The following is a 16479-nucleotide window of genomic DNA, read 5'->3' as shown; positions in this document are numbered from 1 at the left end:
TTTACCTCGATATCATCACCTAAAAATTGACAAACACACCTTTACTACATCTGCAGGATATTATATGAAATTAATTATTCGTGTTACCTGTTGTATTGTGTATTTCGATCAACAGTCTGTGATTGCTCAACTTCTTGGATTACGTGTTTCTTTGCAGACTTTCTTCGTGGTTTACGATCATCACTCCATGAAAAAACATTAGAAACTGCCCCTATCTTCAAGTAGTACTTCCCACTCAAAGACTTTGCCCTTTCTGATGGTTGGAAATGCTCAGAAAAAATTCTTGTTGAAGCATTAATCTGGTAAGCAAGACAAAGTGTCACATAAAATAAAACTGCGATGGAGTCAATAAAACTCTTCTGCCTTAATTGATCACCTTAGGAAGTGTTTTTTTTTTATATTTGAGGTGGACGGCCAGGCTCCCGTGAGGGCAGTGCAATGCCTGCCGACCAAACTGTCCGATCCAACCCAAGACGGGAGTGCAGAGCCTTAAGGTTGGGTCCACCACAAACTGAGGGTCACCAGACACCAACTTCGCTGGGGAATCGAACCCCACCTCACAAAAATTGACACACCCGCACTAAAAATAAAGCTCACTTACATGATAATAATAAAAGAAAGACAATAATAGCCAAAAAACAAAGGGATAATCATAACCCTTAGCCAGCCAAGGGGTGGCCCATAAAACAAAAACAGAACAGTTAATAATAGCTCCTAGCCAGCCAAGGAGAGACACACAAAAAATTGAAACAAGGGGGGGGGGGCACAAAGACGATGATGGTTAATCAAAAGGAGAAGACTAAGGAACTATCCACAACGGAAACTACAGTACCATGGGCGCCCCACTGATGGAGGAAGTAACGCTGACGCCTATCAGACTGGAAGTGCTTAAAGAGTAGCGGGAGGAAAAACTTAAGGCGGGATTTAATGTTGGCCATAACCGCCACAGCGCCAGGATGGATGTTATGGAAGCGGAAATCATTTCGGGGTTGCCAGATACAGAATTTGGACAAGTTTAGGAGGTACACAAAGATACAAGGGGTGGCAACCAACTCGTCGGAGTTGAAGCCGAAGAGAACGTGACGGACGAAGAGGACAGGACACATAGGGGAAAAACAGAACATAAGAGACTGGAGCCAGGAAAGAACACTATGCGCAAGAGGACAGTAGAAAAACAGATGTTCCAGGGACTCCACTGGAGCGCCACAGAAAAAGGGGAGGGGGACTGACAACCCGAAAAAAACCAGATGCTGGGCGGTGTACAAGGCGCCATTAGTGATTTTCCAGTTAGATCGATAACCGGGCAATCAAGATCGAAGAAGGTCAGGGAGCGCCACGTGGCTGACCAATCCAGACAGGGAAAAGTAAAACTAAATTTGTTGATGCAGTGCGGCTGGACCATGTTCTCAAATAGCAAGTAGAGGTAGCAAGATTTTGTGGACATGTCAGTAACAGGGGTACAAACAAGCGGACAGGAAGAACCGAAGACAAGGCTGTTTTTGGACACGGAAAAAGACCCATTGAGACCATGCCAAGCCAGAACCAGGGAATGATGAAAGTGCAGCAAGACCCTGGGATCAAAAGAGAAGGGATGAGAAAACACAACCAGAGGGGGTACACCAAAAGGAGAATGACACCAAAAAGAAAAGAAGGTATACCAGTCAGATGGGGAGGAGGCTAACCTCCTCACCCACTGACCAAGGAGAGCCCACACTTTGTAACGAACATCTACCAGAGAGAAACCACCAAAGAGGGGAGGCTGGATCACGGCAGAGCGGGCCACAAGCTTCCGCTTGCCGGAACAGAAAAAGGAAAAAACTAAACAAGACAGCTCTCTCCCCACCCAGACCGGCATGTGGATGAGGGATGCTACACACCAGACCCGAGCGAGGACAAGAGCCTTGATCACCAGGGCCTTGCCGCGAGAGGACAAGGAAAGAGAACGCCAAGATTTGAGAACACGATCCACTGCATCGATACGAGGACGCCAATTCGCCTCTTCCAAGTTCCCATGTCCAACAAAAACACCCAAGATCTTGAGCTTAGAGGAGTAACCAGTCTAGGTCAACTGGGTGGTCAGTCCGATCATCAACCCATTGGCCCAACCAAAGACCCTTAGACTTTCCCTGACTCAGCTTTGCACCAGAGGCCAACTCAAAAAGGTCGTACGCTTCGAAAATGGCCTTTATAGCTTCGTCAGATGACAGAACAAGTGAGGTTTCATCCGCATACTGGGAGATAGGTGACAGCGGAGGGTAACTTGGTAAGGAAAGGCCAGAAATTTTGCGGATCAGCACGGATATTGGCTGCAAACACTTCAGAGACCAGAACGTAAAGTAATGGGGACAGGGGGCACCCCTGTCGAACACCCTGCGTAAGGTCAAAAAAGGGGGAAAGATAACCATTGACGTTTATGGTGCTCTGAACCCGGTGGTAGGACAAACGGACCCAGGAAGTAAAGGAGGGGCCGTTTCCCATAGCAAAGAGAGTGGTAGTCATGAAACCCCAATCCACCCGATCAAAGGCCTTTTCCTGGTCTAAGGACAGGATAGCCACAGGAGTCCCGGTGGACATGGTATAATGTACGACGTCGCGGACGAAGGCAACGTTTTGTCTAATAAACCTGCCGGGATCGCCGCAAGTTTGATCCTTACTTACAACCAAATGGATTACCTTCAAGAGCCGACTAGCAATGGCTCGAGAAGCTTTTTTATAATCTACATTTAGGAGGGTGATTGGCGGCCAGTTTCGTGGATCTAGATGGTCACCCTTCTTAAAAGCTAGTGTTATGACACCTCTACGCAGAGAAAGGGGGAGAGAACCAGAATGTAAACAGGCATTGAGGACCAAAACTAGATCTCGACCGAGAACATCCCAGAACTTGAAATAGAACTCGGCCGGGAACCCATCGACACCAGGGGCTTTGTTCTTTGCCAACCCTTGAAGAGCCTCAAACACTCCTCCGCAGTGAGGAGTCCCTCGCACTCATGAGGTTGGTCCAGGGAAAGGGAGGACGAAAGGTTTGACAATAGGAAAGCTTGAGCCAGAGGGTCTGTTGGAGCAGCGGAGAACAGATCAGAGTAAAAGGAATTGAGAGTAGCACACAAGTCCTCTGAAGAGGAGACAATGGAGCCTCCGCTCGTCCTCAATGCAGGGATCCAACGATCTACCCCATGCTTCTTTTCAAGACGAAAAAAGTATGCCAAGGAGAGTTCCCCCTCCTCCACCTACCTGACTCGAGATCGAACCTGGGCACCGTGGGCTGTTTCACGGTCCAAGGCCGCAAGTGCTGCAAGAGCCGACTGACACGGTGCAACAACTGAAACCATTCCAGTGTCCATTTTGGCCTTCAAGTGATCAATGAGTTTGACAAGCACATCCCGGTATCGTTTTTTAGAAGAGCTTCTTGCCTGACAGTAGTTGATGGTTAACCCTTTTAAGCGGCTTTTGCTGTCATCCCATCATTTCTGGATGGAGGAGAAGGCCCTTCTAGACACCTGCCAAGATAGCCAAAAGTCTGAAATCAGCTAGACGTACTCTGCTTCTTTCAGGATGGCCATGTTGAATTTCCATATTCCATAAACCAGGGCCGGGAGGAATGGAATCGGGGATTGAGAGCGAGGTTAGATCCCCACAATGATCAGAAAAAGGGCAGGGGAGCACAGAACACGACATGACAGATGGCACCCAGGGAAAGGGGATGCCTACCAAGTCTATGCGAGAAGCCGATTAACCATTCCATTTCGTCCAGGTAAGCTCAGGGGTCACTGGATGTAGATAACGAAAAATGTCCAATACACAACAAGCATCGAACAAGCTTTGGGAGAAACTGAGCTCTCCCGGGACTGATTAGATGGATCCGATCCCCGCCTATCCAAAACACGATCAAACACGGCATTAAAATCACCACACAAGAGTGTGGGGGCAGTAGGGTCCACTTGGGGGTGGATATTGTCCAAAAAAAGGTCTCGTGCAGGATTGCGATTCGGGGCGTACAAACAAACCAAATGATGAGTGAAGCCCACTTGTCACTTTGCACACTAGCTATGCCATCAATAAAATAGTCATACACATTTATAGACAAGAAACAAGGTGCAGGCCCCTCTTGAATAAGGGAACATGCCATGAGTTCCCCTACTGCCTTGAACTCATCATTGGAAAGAGCTCTCTTGTCTGCATTGGGGACACCATCACTCACTGAAGAGTGTGTGTCTGATATGACCAAAGATTTCTGTTCAGAAAAGAGAAGTAAAATTAATCAGTGTGTCACTACATGTATAAGACAAATTTAGCTCGTAGCATGAGCAAATATGACTTCAATTATTCAATCCAAACCAATAACAATGTACAGTAACCCTCCACACTCAATTAAATAATTATGAGTATATGTAGTGCTACATGTATACATTTTAAGACATGTTATACATGCTGCTGGTCAAATCAGTTTTCAAGTCAGATCTGTTTCCAACCTGCATTAATCTGCTTCAACTTTTTTTCATTAAGCCATATTTCATGTTATTGTAAAAGTGCTGTATTCTAGCTGATTCAAGCAGATTGTAAAATTATTGTAGGTTGGAAAGGGTAATAACCTACAACATACACACTATAAGCTGCTCACTGTTGTGTTGTAGCAACATCAGCATGCTCCTAATATATTGCTGTTCAATTTTTTTCCTTGGTTTAAAATTTATGAAAGAAATTAAATTTTTGCTTTCCTTTGTCTGAAAGCAATTACCATTATCTGGGACACAGGAGAACAGAAATCAAACTGGTTTAAAAAATTTTAAACCACCTCCCAGTTAGCTCAATTGGTTAGAGCGCTGGACTGTTGTGTGGGAGGTCGAGGTCAATGGTTCGAGCCCCGGCCGGACCAACACTGAAGGTCTTAATATAACTCAGGAGAATGCACTACCTTTCTATAATATCAAGAAATGGATAGACATTCTAGTCTTCTCGGATAAGGACGAATAAACCGTAGGTCCCGTCTCCTGCATCTATTAATTAGTTAATTTGGTTAGGCAGGGGACGTTAAAGAACCCCACTCACGAGATTACTGTGATGTGGTCTGGCCTGTTTACTGGGAATTGGGGGGAGGGGGTATCTTCAAATAAGTTTCCTTCAATTGTTTGTAAATGCTGATGCAGTCCGGCCAAAGTCTCCCGAAAAGTGTTGTGATGTGCATTTGATCATATCCACATGTTAATTTGCGCAATATAAATATGAAATTATTATTATTATTATTAGAAGGAAAAGTTTGAACCACAACATAAGCCATCATCAATATTTAAAAATTACCTGCAAAAAATGTACGTTTTGGACCACCATCAACTACTGCAGGTTCTCCAACAAACATAACTTTAAGCAGGGCCTTTGGTTTGAACCATTTCTTCTTCCTGGTATCCATGTAATCCTGAAACATTAGACGACACCTTATGGACACGCTGTTCGTCAGTTCGCACTGACTTAAATGTCTCAAATTGGAGACTTCATTCCGGAGAGCTTCCAGATTAATATCTAATGGTTCTCTCAAGGTGCCCGTAGTTCCATGGGTTCTACCTCATTTGGTGGTGTGTCATCTACCTCATCAGGGTCTCCTATTGGGTCCACCCAAGCCTCTGCACAAGTATCAGCATGAACCATGATTTTACTTTGATGGAAAAGGTCCAAACAGGTTGGAGACCAATGATAACTTGTGCTAGATGTTGATGCTTTGTTCAGGAGATCAGGAAAAGTGGATGTGATTGCTACTTCAGGAGAAGTTACGATTGGCACATCACAAGCCACAGTGGAACTATTATAGCAAGCTTCAAATGCAGGTTTGGTAAGCATGTGATCTTCGCTATCGTTTCTGGTGACATTGTTAGCACTCTCAAAATCATCTTTGGTACAAAGCCAAGAGTACATCTTAGGGGAGGGCTTGAGCAGGTCACGCTTGTATTTCTCGACTGTGAAAGGCGAGTTGCTGGCAGGTAAATTTTGCTGAACAGGCATATCAGGACATAACAGGACATAGTAAAAAAACTTATTGAATTGTTTGAAATGCCTGCCATACTTTTCAACAGCAGTGTGGGGGAGGGTGGAAGCGTCTGCACAAGTGTCAATCAGAACGGGTTTGTCCTTCCTTTCACTTTTTTCAAATGGTCCAAATCGGGACTGCTGGTAACCATGCCAACTTAAACTTTTGCCACTTTATTAGTGCTTTTCTGAGCTGCAGGTCTTTTGGTGTCTTTTGGTGTTTGCCTTTTTAAACTTTGAATGTCTTTCGTCTTCTTTTTTTTGTAATCATGGAATGACAACGATTTTACGTCACATGGTACTGGCGTGCCTATAATAAAATTTGAAAAAATTATTTTAAAGCTCATTTTGACAATGTGAAATAGATAATGTACAGAAGCAAGAGTATCATCACGGATTTTACTTACCCCATTAACTCCATCCCACAGCTGTGGCAGAACTTTCCATTTTGAATCAAGTTTGTTCCACAACCCTGGCAAAAAACCATGCTACCAATAAACGAGAGGGACAACGAGTTGAAGGAAGAGAAGTGGAGAGAAAATGGTGCGAACAGCCAGGCGCTAATGCCGGGTGCCCACCCATGCTAATGCGCACGCACAGGTTTGAACTTTCTATGGAAGCGTTCCATTTCTACGGAAGCGCTGAAGTTCTATACGGAACAGGCAAGAGTTCTACAGAAGAGCTACATTTCTATGGAACAGCGACGGCTTATACTACGGAAGGGCTAGATTTCTACGGAAGAAACTTGGGACTGTTTCCACAGGACAGCTATATTTCTAAGGAACGGTCCCAGATTTAGGCTTGTGTGTGGTGTAAAACACACCAGTGACGTCACAGTTTAAAACGCACCAGTGACGTCAGAGACCATAACCTGAGATATTGATTGAAAACTTAATGTAGGGGTATCTGGGGTCTTGTGGGGTCTTTGGGGTGTCTGGGGTCTCTGGGTCTCTGGGTCTCTGGGTGTCTGGGTCTTGTGGGGTCTCTGGGTCTTTGGGACTCTGGTGCTTATAGTATAAAGGGTTGCCTAGTGACCCCTATTCTTCAAATATTATTTGCACTTAAAGCATACCTTATTATAGGAAATTAAGAATGCATGTAATTAACACGAATTTCAAAAATTCGCGTTAATTTTATGTATCTTAATTTACCTAATTGTTAATTAAAATGACGTTAATTGAAAGCATTGTTATTTAAAGACACCTTTATTATAAGCAAAGCTACAATTCCTCTACGTCACCGTCAGAGTCGGTTGAGTCATCATCATTTAATATTAAGTTCAAAATGTCCTTAGATTCATCAGTGTTGCGATCGTCTTCTCCAAGGGGATAACTCACTTCTTCAACTTTCTTGCGCAAAATGTCTATCTCATTTTTGACATCCCATTTCACAGTCACCGCAATGGGTATTTCTAATCCACCTTGAACAAGTGGAGATGGCTTATATTTTATCGCTGTGACCTCTCCTTTTATGACAGCTTCTCTCTGCAGTGCGTGCCAAATATATCGGCTCAATTCTATTGGAATATGTCCCACAGTAGAAGGAAATATGGTTCCTGGCAATATTGTTTGCCCAGCAACTGCAAACCGGTCGTGTTTATTGTTTTTCTCTTGCTTGAACGTGAGCTGTTGCTTTAGGGTTTTCAGCTTGTGCGATACACATGATAACCTCTTAAAGCAGTGTTGAATTTCAATGTGGGACTAATTATGCAACATACCGCACGGAAATTCGCGTTAATTAAATGTATGTAAACATAACTTTTGGAAAATTCGCGTTAATTTCATGACGTGTAAATTTTGTTCGCGTTATTAACATACTTCGTTATATTCCTATAATAAGGTAATCTATGTGAAATTAAATTTAAAAAAAACCTTGGAGTGGATTTTCAATAACAACAACAACTTTTCTTCAATTTAATAATTATTGAAAATACTGATAAGCTTGTACCCGAAATGAAAGTTGCACTAGAACAGTAACTTTATGTCTTAATTGTGGAATTTGTAAACAGACAAATACTAACATTTTTCTTGGCGTTTGTGTCTCTTAATGAAAACGTTGTGGAAAATCATTGAAGTGTCACTGACAACATGCATTTACAGGTCAGATTACCGGTCACGCATCTTACACAACCCTCAAACGTGTAAGGAATGTAACACTTGGGATTCTTGTTTGGCTTCGAGAGTACTGTTATAGAGCTCTCACCCCTCAAAGTCTAACTTTATTTGGTAATTAATTACGAATCACTGACCATGATATCTTTCACAATGATCATGCAAACGAACTACGTTTACCATGAACAAAAAACCCCTAACGTCAAATATGACCAATGAAATTAATTCATTTTTCAAAACTGAAACAGCTTAAGTTAAAAACGATGCACAAATTAATTGAATGGTCTCAACTGATTTAATTGCCGTTGGAAAATTTTGCTATATTATTAAAGCAGGAAAGTTCTGAATTTTTGACCAGCACAAAAGAACAAAATTGTTCTCTGTTAACAAAATGAGAGCAAGAGAGAATTAAGTAGTTTAATCAGTTATATTACAACAATAATGAGCAATACTCAATACTTTATCACTGACTAAGCAATTAAGCCTACAAAAGTTTTATCCACTATATTGATGAATCACTGATGTCATTGTTTTCATTGATTACTCATCGATCTGATTGCATATAAAAATGGCACATTTACTTTAATGTCACATGAATGAGTTTATAACCTTACTCAACATAGGTCAATTACATAAATACTTTATGCTGCTGACGGAGACGTCGTTGCAACTTCAGTGATATTTATGAAGAAAACTACTGCCCGATGAGTAATCAATATGTTCTCAATGGATAATCGTTGACGTCAATGAGTAATCAGTAGGTGATTACAATAGTCTTTGGCAATACTCAGTGTGTAGTCAGTCGAATCATTATTATTTAGTTTTTGATTACCTACTGAATACTCATTGATGGCATCAGAGTTAACTCTGATGGCATTGATCAGTTAGATATGCGGTCGATATAGCTAGTAGAAATCATGCATCTAACTATAATTGACTTCAGCAAAATACATTTCTAAAATATAACGGTATATCTGTTTAAAACTTTATCAGAGTCCATCTAATGCTGAGTGTTAGGCCAGTGTCTTGAAGTGAAGCCTTTTCATCATTTTTGGGAATCGATGTAGTTGTTGTAAGCCTCGCCATTTGGATGGTCAGCAATCGCGGCCTCTTTTTGCGAGTCAGTCAATCCCTCATCTATCTTGTTAAATGTTTGTGTGTAAGCCTCAGCTGAAACGTCAAACGTTGCTAAGGTTTCAGTATTGGCTACTCCAGGCAAATGTTTGTAAAACATAAGCGACCTTTCAACCTGCCTCACGGTATCCAGGCCGACTCCCTCCAAATGAAGCATTTGGCTTCGAACATTATTCCTGTCTGGTCTGCACCTTGAACTGAATTTCCTGTAGATCCTTTTCAGTGTGACAAACAGACCAGGATGTTTCAGATTGGCCTTTTGTATTTCCTGATCACCGATCGCGTTTCTCGCCCTCACCTCGCCAAGTGCAGAACACTACAGAGAATGTGAAAACAAAGACGTCACAACAGTTATGAGGAGCAATCGCCGCTGTTATAACATACAGAACTTGGGAAATTTCTAAATAGAACAACATGCCATATTTAAAATCGATAGGTGTCAAGTGGGCAGGGGCGATCAAAAAACACGGAAGCTAGCGTGGAAACACGACGCACGGGCTGCCTGGGGAGCCGCTCCCCACAAGACTACACCACACAACAGTCGACGGCGAGTAGTTGTTTATTATTGTCAGGGATATAGTAGAGGGAAAAGACTATTTATATAGTCTTTCCCCTTGCGTCACCCGCTCCACTATCCCTGACAAAAATAAGAGACAACCTACAGTGTAACATGGCAGGCGATTTATGCGTGCCACCACGTGTAATCATAATCCAAGGAAAGGGTTTTAATTTAAGAGAAATGCTTAACCACAAGAAAAGGGACCCTTTTTGATGACTAACAACCATCAATAACAACGTTTCTTGGCTCGCACCAGAACTATAACAGACATCATCTACTATATAGTTAGACCGCCTTGCAAGTTGTAGAAACAAGGAACAAACTGACCTGTTGTAGACTGACCTGTTGTAGAATGGCTCGTTGCTTCTCGTAATAGCCGGAAAGTACTATGGCTTCGTTTAAGGTGCGCTCACTTATTTTTCTGGGGATATCTTCATTCCTCTGATTAAGAGCTTCTTCCATCACAGAGTACAACACGTGCATGACTGCAGCCAGTCGTATAATGTTTGTCATTTTTAAATTGCCCGCTAGTCGCAGTGACTGCCGGACTTTCGCTGTCGCTCAATGCCTAATGTACACATCAAGTGCTTCTTGGGAGAGACCATACTTCACTCTGTCTGCCGTGTTGTGTTTCACGTAGATTCTTTCATACAATCATTCAAATGAGGTAAGTTTGGTATTTCTCAACTTTCTGTTACCTTCCATCCTTGCAGAGATAGACACAGGTACTGTTGATGGCAACGAAATCAGGAAAAGGTCAAGCAAACCATTATTATTGGCTACCATCCTTGGCATTATGAACTTCAGAAATGGATCTGGTTGTGTGAAACACGAAAGAGCAAGAGCCGCTGTCATGGAACCCCAACCCTTTTGTTGGTGTTTCCCAGTGTGATCCATCATAACACTGAAGCAATCGTTTCATCGATGGCGCTGAAGCACTACTTTTAAAACCCAATACTCCTTTGAACCATTCCTGGCATTCATCGATGGCACACAACGCAGCACAATTTTCACTGCATGAGAAGAACTTAAACAGGCCCTTTGAGGTGGCATCTTCAAGAAGTTATTTCCCACCAACTTTTCCTTCAAGACTATTTAAAATAGGTTGTGTGACACAGTTTTTATGGCTCTGCGTATCGGCTGTAGACAGTCCACCAAGCACCAACATGTAAAGATTTACACGCTCCTCAAAGTCTTAAAAAATTTCAACCACTGAATTTCCCATGAACGCACTTACAGTTGGAAGGCAACTTGCAAGTAGAAACTCTTTGCAAGTTCCTTTCACTTTAGCAAATAGGGAGAGCCATTCTCCGATTGCAGGTTTGGTCATTTCATTCCAATTTTTTACAGTTTTGGGCTTTTTGAGTAATGGATTGAATGGTGACGACTTTGTTTGACACCATGATTCGACTATGATACCAGCTGGCACAGCGCGGCTATGCCTTTAAATGTTATGCAAATAAGTCGGCTAATTGCGTAAGTAACCTAACAGAGCTTGATCTATTTTTTGTGTTAATTGACACCTAAGCAAATGATATTCTGTGAAAACACCAGTAATTATCTCATAGCGGGAGAGACGTTTAACATAACATAATTCGTTCCATGAATTCATGCAGCTATTATTTTTGTCCTCTAAGCTCCTCATTTCTCTTTTCATTTTTCCCACTTGTAAAAAAAAGGATTACATTTAGTGGATGATGTAGTGAATTGTGTTACTTTACCTAGTATGTGACTGGATTGAGTTGTTTCGAAATATGAACCTTTGTGCTTTAAACCTATCAACAATTGCGGTGGCATATTACCGGATATCCTCTCGCAGAAAAAGTCGCCATGGAATAACTTGGACAACGCCATCTTTATTTCTAAGGGATGGACAATTTTCTTTTTGAGCAGGGGAGGGAGGGGCTGGGCATTTCTTTTTTTCAGCTTGAATTGTAGGGAGTGACTAAATGCGCCTTTTTGTTATTAATTCGCAATATACTTTGGTTTGTTCGGTGTGCATGACTTTTTTTCCTTATCACAAAATCCGGATTCAGATTGACTAATAGGAACGCAGCCTAAATTTCAAATGATTTGAATAGCAGTTGCATTAATATAACTGAGAACGGATAAAGGTGTGAGGAAAGGGAATCCCTCAAAATCTCTATTTTACCCGCCCGCTAACAAAGGTTTTACATCTGGGGGAGTCTTGAGAATGGTCAACTAGTCTCCACATTTCCAAAATATTCAGTTTATCGTCATTTTCACTGATTTTCGCCTATAGAACCGACAAATTGCAGTCATCTGAATATCTAAATAAACAGTTAAAACGCTGGCTACCGTGATAGCGACCATCATGCAAACCAACGAGGGAGATGTTTTTCTTCCATAGACGGAATATGCTATGGATAGACCTTTAGTAGAGGGAAGGTTTCCAAGGGCTAGACGCTTGAAGTGTTTTCTAAGAAATCGAGTGGCTGACGTCTTTAGATGATAAGATCCTGAGCTGGGAAAATTCTCCGTTCGTAAATTTGGACTAGACTTGGAATGACGTTTCATGTAGGTTAATGTTACAATTTTTAACAAGGTTTCGGCATGCAGTCGTCTTTGACAGAAGTTCAGGCGCAAACGACCTTTGGTAAGCTCAAGTATTTTGAATAGCCAGCTTTCAAAACTCACGTAGATGTCTGTGATAAAACAAAACAATACCACAAACAATAACTGTTGCGCGGCCTTGAAGTCTTCGTTGTAGTTTTTCTTACACACGGTCAAAGTAATTTTTTTCACATCAGAGCAAAAGAGGCAGTCTCAAATTCTCTGTAAATCTGTGTGTCAACATAAACCGGACTTAACACACAAGTGACAACAACTCTCCACTCTACTCTGACAATGACCTCCGCTAAGTTGACGAAACGCCAGTTACTACTAACCAACCACAGCCATTCTCAGGACTACTCTCATCCAGATACTGGACTACTCCCACCCGAAAGACTGGATTACAAGATCAAATGTGGCTCAGGGTACAAAACTATAATAACGTTATTGATCACAAAGCTCAAAAAATATCAATGACTGGTAAAGGGCACACAGAATATCTTCTACTACACTAATACAACAAAATGAAAGTGAGCAGGGGAATTAGCTCAAGAGGTAGAGCGCCCGCTTAGCATGGGGGAGTTACCGGGATCGATACCCGGATTCTCAATCTTTTGGAATGTTTTTTTTTTTTTAATTTACAATGCAATATTTCAGTTGGTCACTACTAGTATTATTCAATAATGAAAAGAAAGTTTCGTAATACTTACATATATTGCAATATGTTTTCCTCGTCTTTGGACTTGGAAAAGGAAGATCAAGACATTCCGAATATTTTGGGTGCTGTATCTGACTCTTAGTGTCATCATACACAAAAGAAAATTTCTTGGAGTTTTCTTTCTTCCTTAAGCTGTCCTGTCCCTCATTTTGGTCTCTGTAGTCATGTACTGGTTACCGCATCCGACTCACATACGGATGCTCACATACTCGAGCCTCGCCAGGAACATTTGGGTTCTTAGTAAAATCATTTTTTAACCTAAATAAATGTTTGTGATCAATTTTTAGGGAAATGGTCGAAAGGAAAGATGCGTTAATGATGAAACGATAGACCTCAGACGCTATAAGAATAGCTGGCCGGTAGCTTTCTTGGCTTTTTACCTCCTTGGATTACGGTACTACCTTCCCTTTCATATGCATTGCCACGTTTCATTTTTCTCTCTTTTCTAAATCATTTATAAGGAATAGATCTGACAGGAATAAGAGTAATGCTAATAAAAAATTTTGAATAAAAGCATGTCAGGTCCGTTAGCTCAGTCGGCAGAGTGTGGTGCTGATAACGCCAAGGTCGTGAGTTCAAGCCTCACACGGACCAACTAAACTTAAGTTTTTATTTCACATCTATATATGCTTCTTTTTCAAATTTTTATTTTCCTTACAGCCTCTGAATTTACATCGTAATGTACTTCATCAGTGAAACTTGGCTAACAGAAATTCTCTTTCTGCACGGATTAAAAATCTCAAAAATAGGTCGGAGGTGTTTTATACCTCTAAATATGCTTTAATTTACACAGACGTGAAGAAAATTTGAAAAAACTAATAATGTACATACACAACATGTCAGAATTAATTAAATACTAATTTTCGAAGTTTTAAAGCCTAAGCTGGAGTCAAACTTCCCAGAGGATACAAGGATAGGTCAGTGGCCAATTCATCGGCATCCAAACTTCTTGATTCTTATGAACCAGTGCACTTGTACTATACCACGATAAACGACAACAACAACTTTCGATATCAAAGATTGCCTAAACTGAGAGTTTTTAGAGGGAAAGTATTAGGAGGGCAGGTTTAGGCAACTTTAACGATTATATCCAGAAAACATCACTTCCGTTAAATATGGGAAAAGGTCGCTCAAAGTGATCATCTGACAACACGCTTGATTCATGCTACTCATAAAAAGAGATTCACATGTAAAGTTTAACATTAATATAAATATAGCATGTTGGTCTAGTGGCATGATTCTCGCTTAGGGTGCGAGAGGTCCCCTTCCGTCTCGAATAGGGTAGTGATTTTTAACCTTGATTCTTTTAGATAATACCAAAGAAGTTCAGTTATCTATAGGAATGATCGGAACATTAATATTTCCTTTAACTGAGCTGTGTTATAGTGTAGAGACACCGCAATGTCCACAATGCGCTATATGGTTGATGGGCGAAAAAAAGTAAAACATAAAGACAGCAGTTCCAATCAACAGTCATCAACTGCTGTCATACGATTTTTCCGGTGGCCCATATCAACGTTCGTGTTCCTCATAATTAACATTAACATGTTTGGTTACTGTGAAACCTGCATCAACTACGGCTGCATCACAGTGAGCAGACATCCTCTATTGAGAGAATATCAGCTTGTCCTTATATTGTCTTGTCATACTCTAAGGAAAAAACTGCGACCTGGTGAGCGAAACAACAGTCAATCGTCAATGATAAAAACCCAAGAGAATAATAGATGACAACACAGAATTGTAACTGGCGAATTTCAAACAAGGGCAATTTCTCCCCTATCTATTAATTGAACGATGTAGTAATAAGCAGGAAAGATAAATGTTGAGAGAACAAAGCGAAATACATGAATATCAGCTCTAACTTGCTCCAAAGCAGAACACTACAGCTGAGAGAAAAAGTGCAAAAAAGTGTTTGTTCTCCAGATGAAATAGCTTCTCTGAGAGAATTTAAGCGAGGCATCTTAGTTGATGCGTTAATTTCTATTAGCCAAGCAATTAATGCCTGATTAACAGGGAAGGTTTCTGTGGTGTAGTGGTTATCACGTCCGCCTAACACGCGGAAAGTCGCAGGTTCGAGCCCTGCCAGAAACAATACTAATTTTGTTTTCGCTATTATTTTTTCGTGGTTGTGATCGGAGGAGTAGACATTTCTTATATAATATTGCACAAGTCAAGCTTCCTTACAAACTCGGATCCCTTCTTGTCAATTATTTCTCCTCCCTGTGATAATAAACGACAATTCATCGAACTAAAGGTGGCTGGTGGTGAATAATTACCGATTCGCCAATTCGAAGCGGCGAGGTAAATATCCATCGCGAGCCTTTTCTGATCTCTTATATTATTTCACCCAGATGCCTCGCTTAAATTCCCTCAGAGAAGCTATTCCATTTGGAGAACAAGCACTTTTTTGGAATTTTTCTTGCAGATGGAGTGTACTGTCAGTGTCTTGGAGCAAGTTAGAGGTGACATTTACGTATTTCGCTTTGTCAACATTTATGTTTCCTGCTTATAGCTAAATCGTTCAATTAATGGATAGGGGATAAATTGCCATTGTTTAAAATTCGTAAAAGTTACAATTATCTGTTGTCATTAGCATTTCTCTTGGGTTCTTATCACTGACGATTGACATTCACTCTCACGTTTCACCCTCACAACCACTCAGTTAAATCCATGCATTATTCTTAAAAACTTTAAATTCCTTAAAACGATCCAGAGACTGGCACTATCCTTTCGCAACCTCTACTTATTTCATTCAAACGCGACAAAAAGAGAGGCAATTTTTTGGTCAGAAGTTCATTCCAAACTAATGACCAACCCGGCACTTTTAAATGCGCTCGCGCACAATGCAAAACTCGTCCTTTCATTCACAACGCTGAGAAAATATCGGCACCCAAACGATCCATTAACATCACCGATCACTTCACGTGCACCTCCGCCAACGTAATCTATTGCATAACTTGCACTTATTGCAAAAAGTTATACATCGGTGAAACGGGAAGACGACTGAGTGACCGCTTCCGAGAACACTTTCGCGACGTAGAAAGGAATGACAAGGACGCATGAAAACCAGTCGCTAGACACTTTAATTTACCTAATCATTCTAAACAACATATGGCAATCTGCGGTCTTTCCTTTCATTTAGGCAACACTCTTGAACAAAAGTTTATCTTTCAAATCGGCACTCTTCATCCCACAGGTAACGAACGCTTCTCATTCCACTAATTTATTCGTGTTTTTCTCGTCGCCATATTCCCACCAATGGCGTATCTCAGCTTTCTACTTATAAACCCACATACAACCCACAATTCCTCCATTCGCTCTGACGAAGGGCTAACGCTCGAAATGTCAGCTTTTTTATTCGTTACGGT

General features: G+C 41.3%; 2 non-coding genes and 2 pseudogenes across 2 annotated transcripts; 2 read left to right on the top strand and 2 right to left on the bottom strand.

Annotated features, from left to right (window-relative positions):
• Positions 1-3436: 3436 nt before the first annotated feature.
• LOC111324116 (uncharacterized) lies at positions 3437-6508 on the bottom strand (annotated as a pseudogene).
• A 2663-nt stretch (positions 6509-9171) lies between these two features.
• LOC148723497 (uncharacterized) lies at positions 9172-11222 on the bottom strand (annotated as a pseudogene).
• Positions 11223-13632: 2410 nt separating this feature from the next.
• On the top strand, positions 13633-13705 carry Trnai-gau (transfer RNA isoleucine (anticodon GAU)). Its single transcript has one exon. It is a non-coding gene; the product is annotated as a tRNA-Ile (tRNA).
• A 1424-nt stretch (positions 13706-15129) lies between these two features.
• Trnav-aac (transfer RNA valine (anticodon AAC)) lies at positions 15130-15202 on the top strand. The gene has a single exon. It is a non-coding gene; the product is annotated as a tRNA-Val (tRNA).
• Positions 15203-16479: the final 1277 nt, after the last annotated feature.

This window comes from Stylophora pistillata, chromosome 9 (genome assembly GCF_964205215.1).
Source record: "Stylophora pistillata chromosome 9, jaStyPist1.2, whole genome shotgun sequence".
Taxonomy (NCBI): domain Eukaryota; kingdom Metazoa; phylum Cnidaria; class Anthozoa; order Scleractinia; family Pocilloporidae; genus Stylophora; species Stylophora pistillata.
The sequence above is the reverse complement of the archived record's forward strand: the minus strand, read 5'-3'. Positions and strand labels throughout refer to the sequence as shown.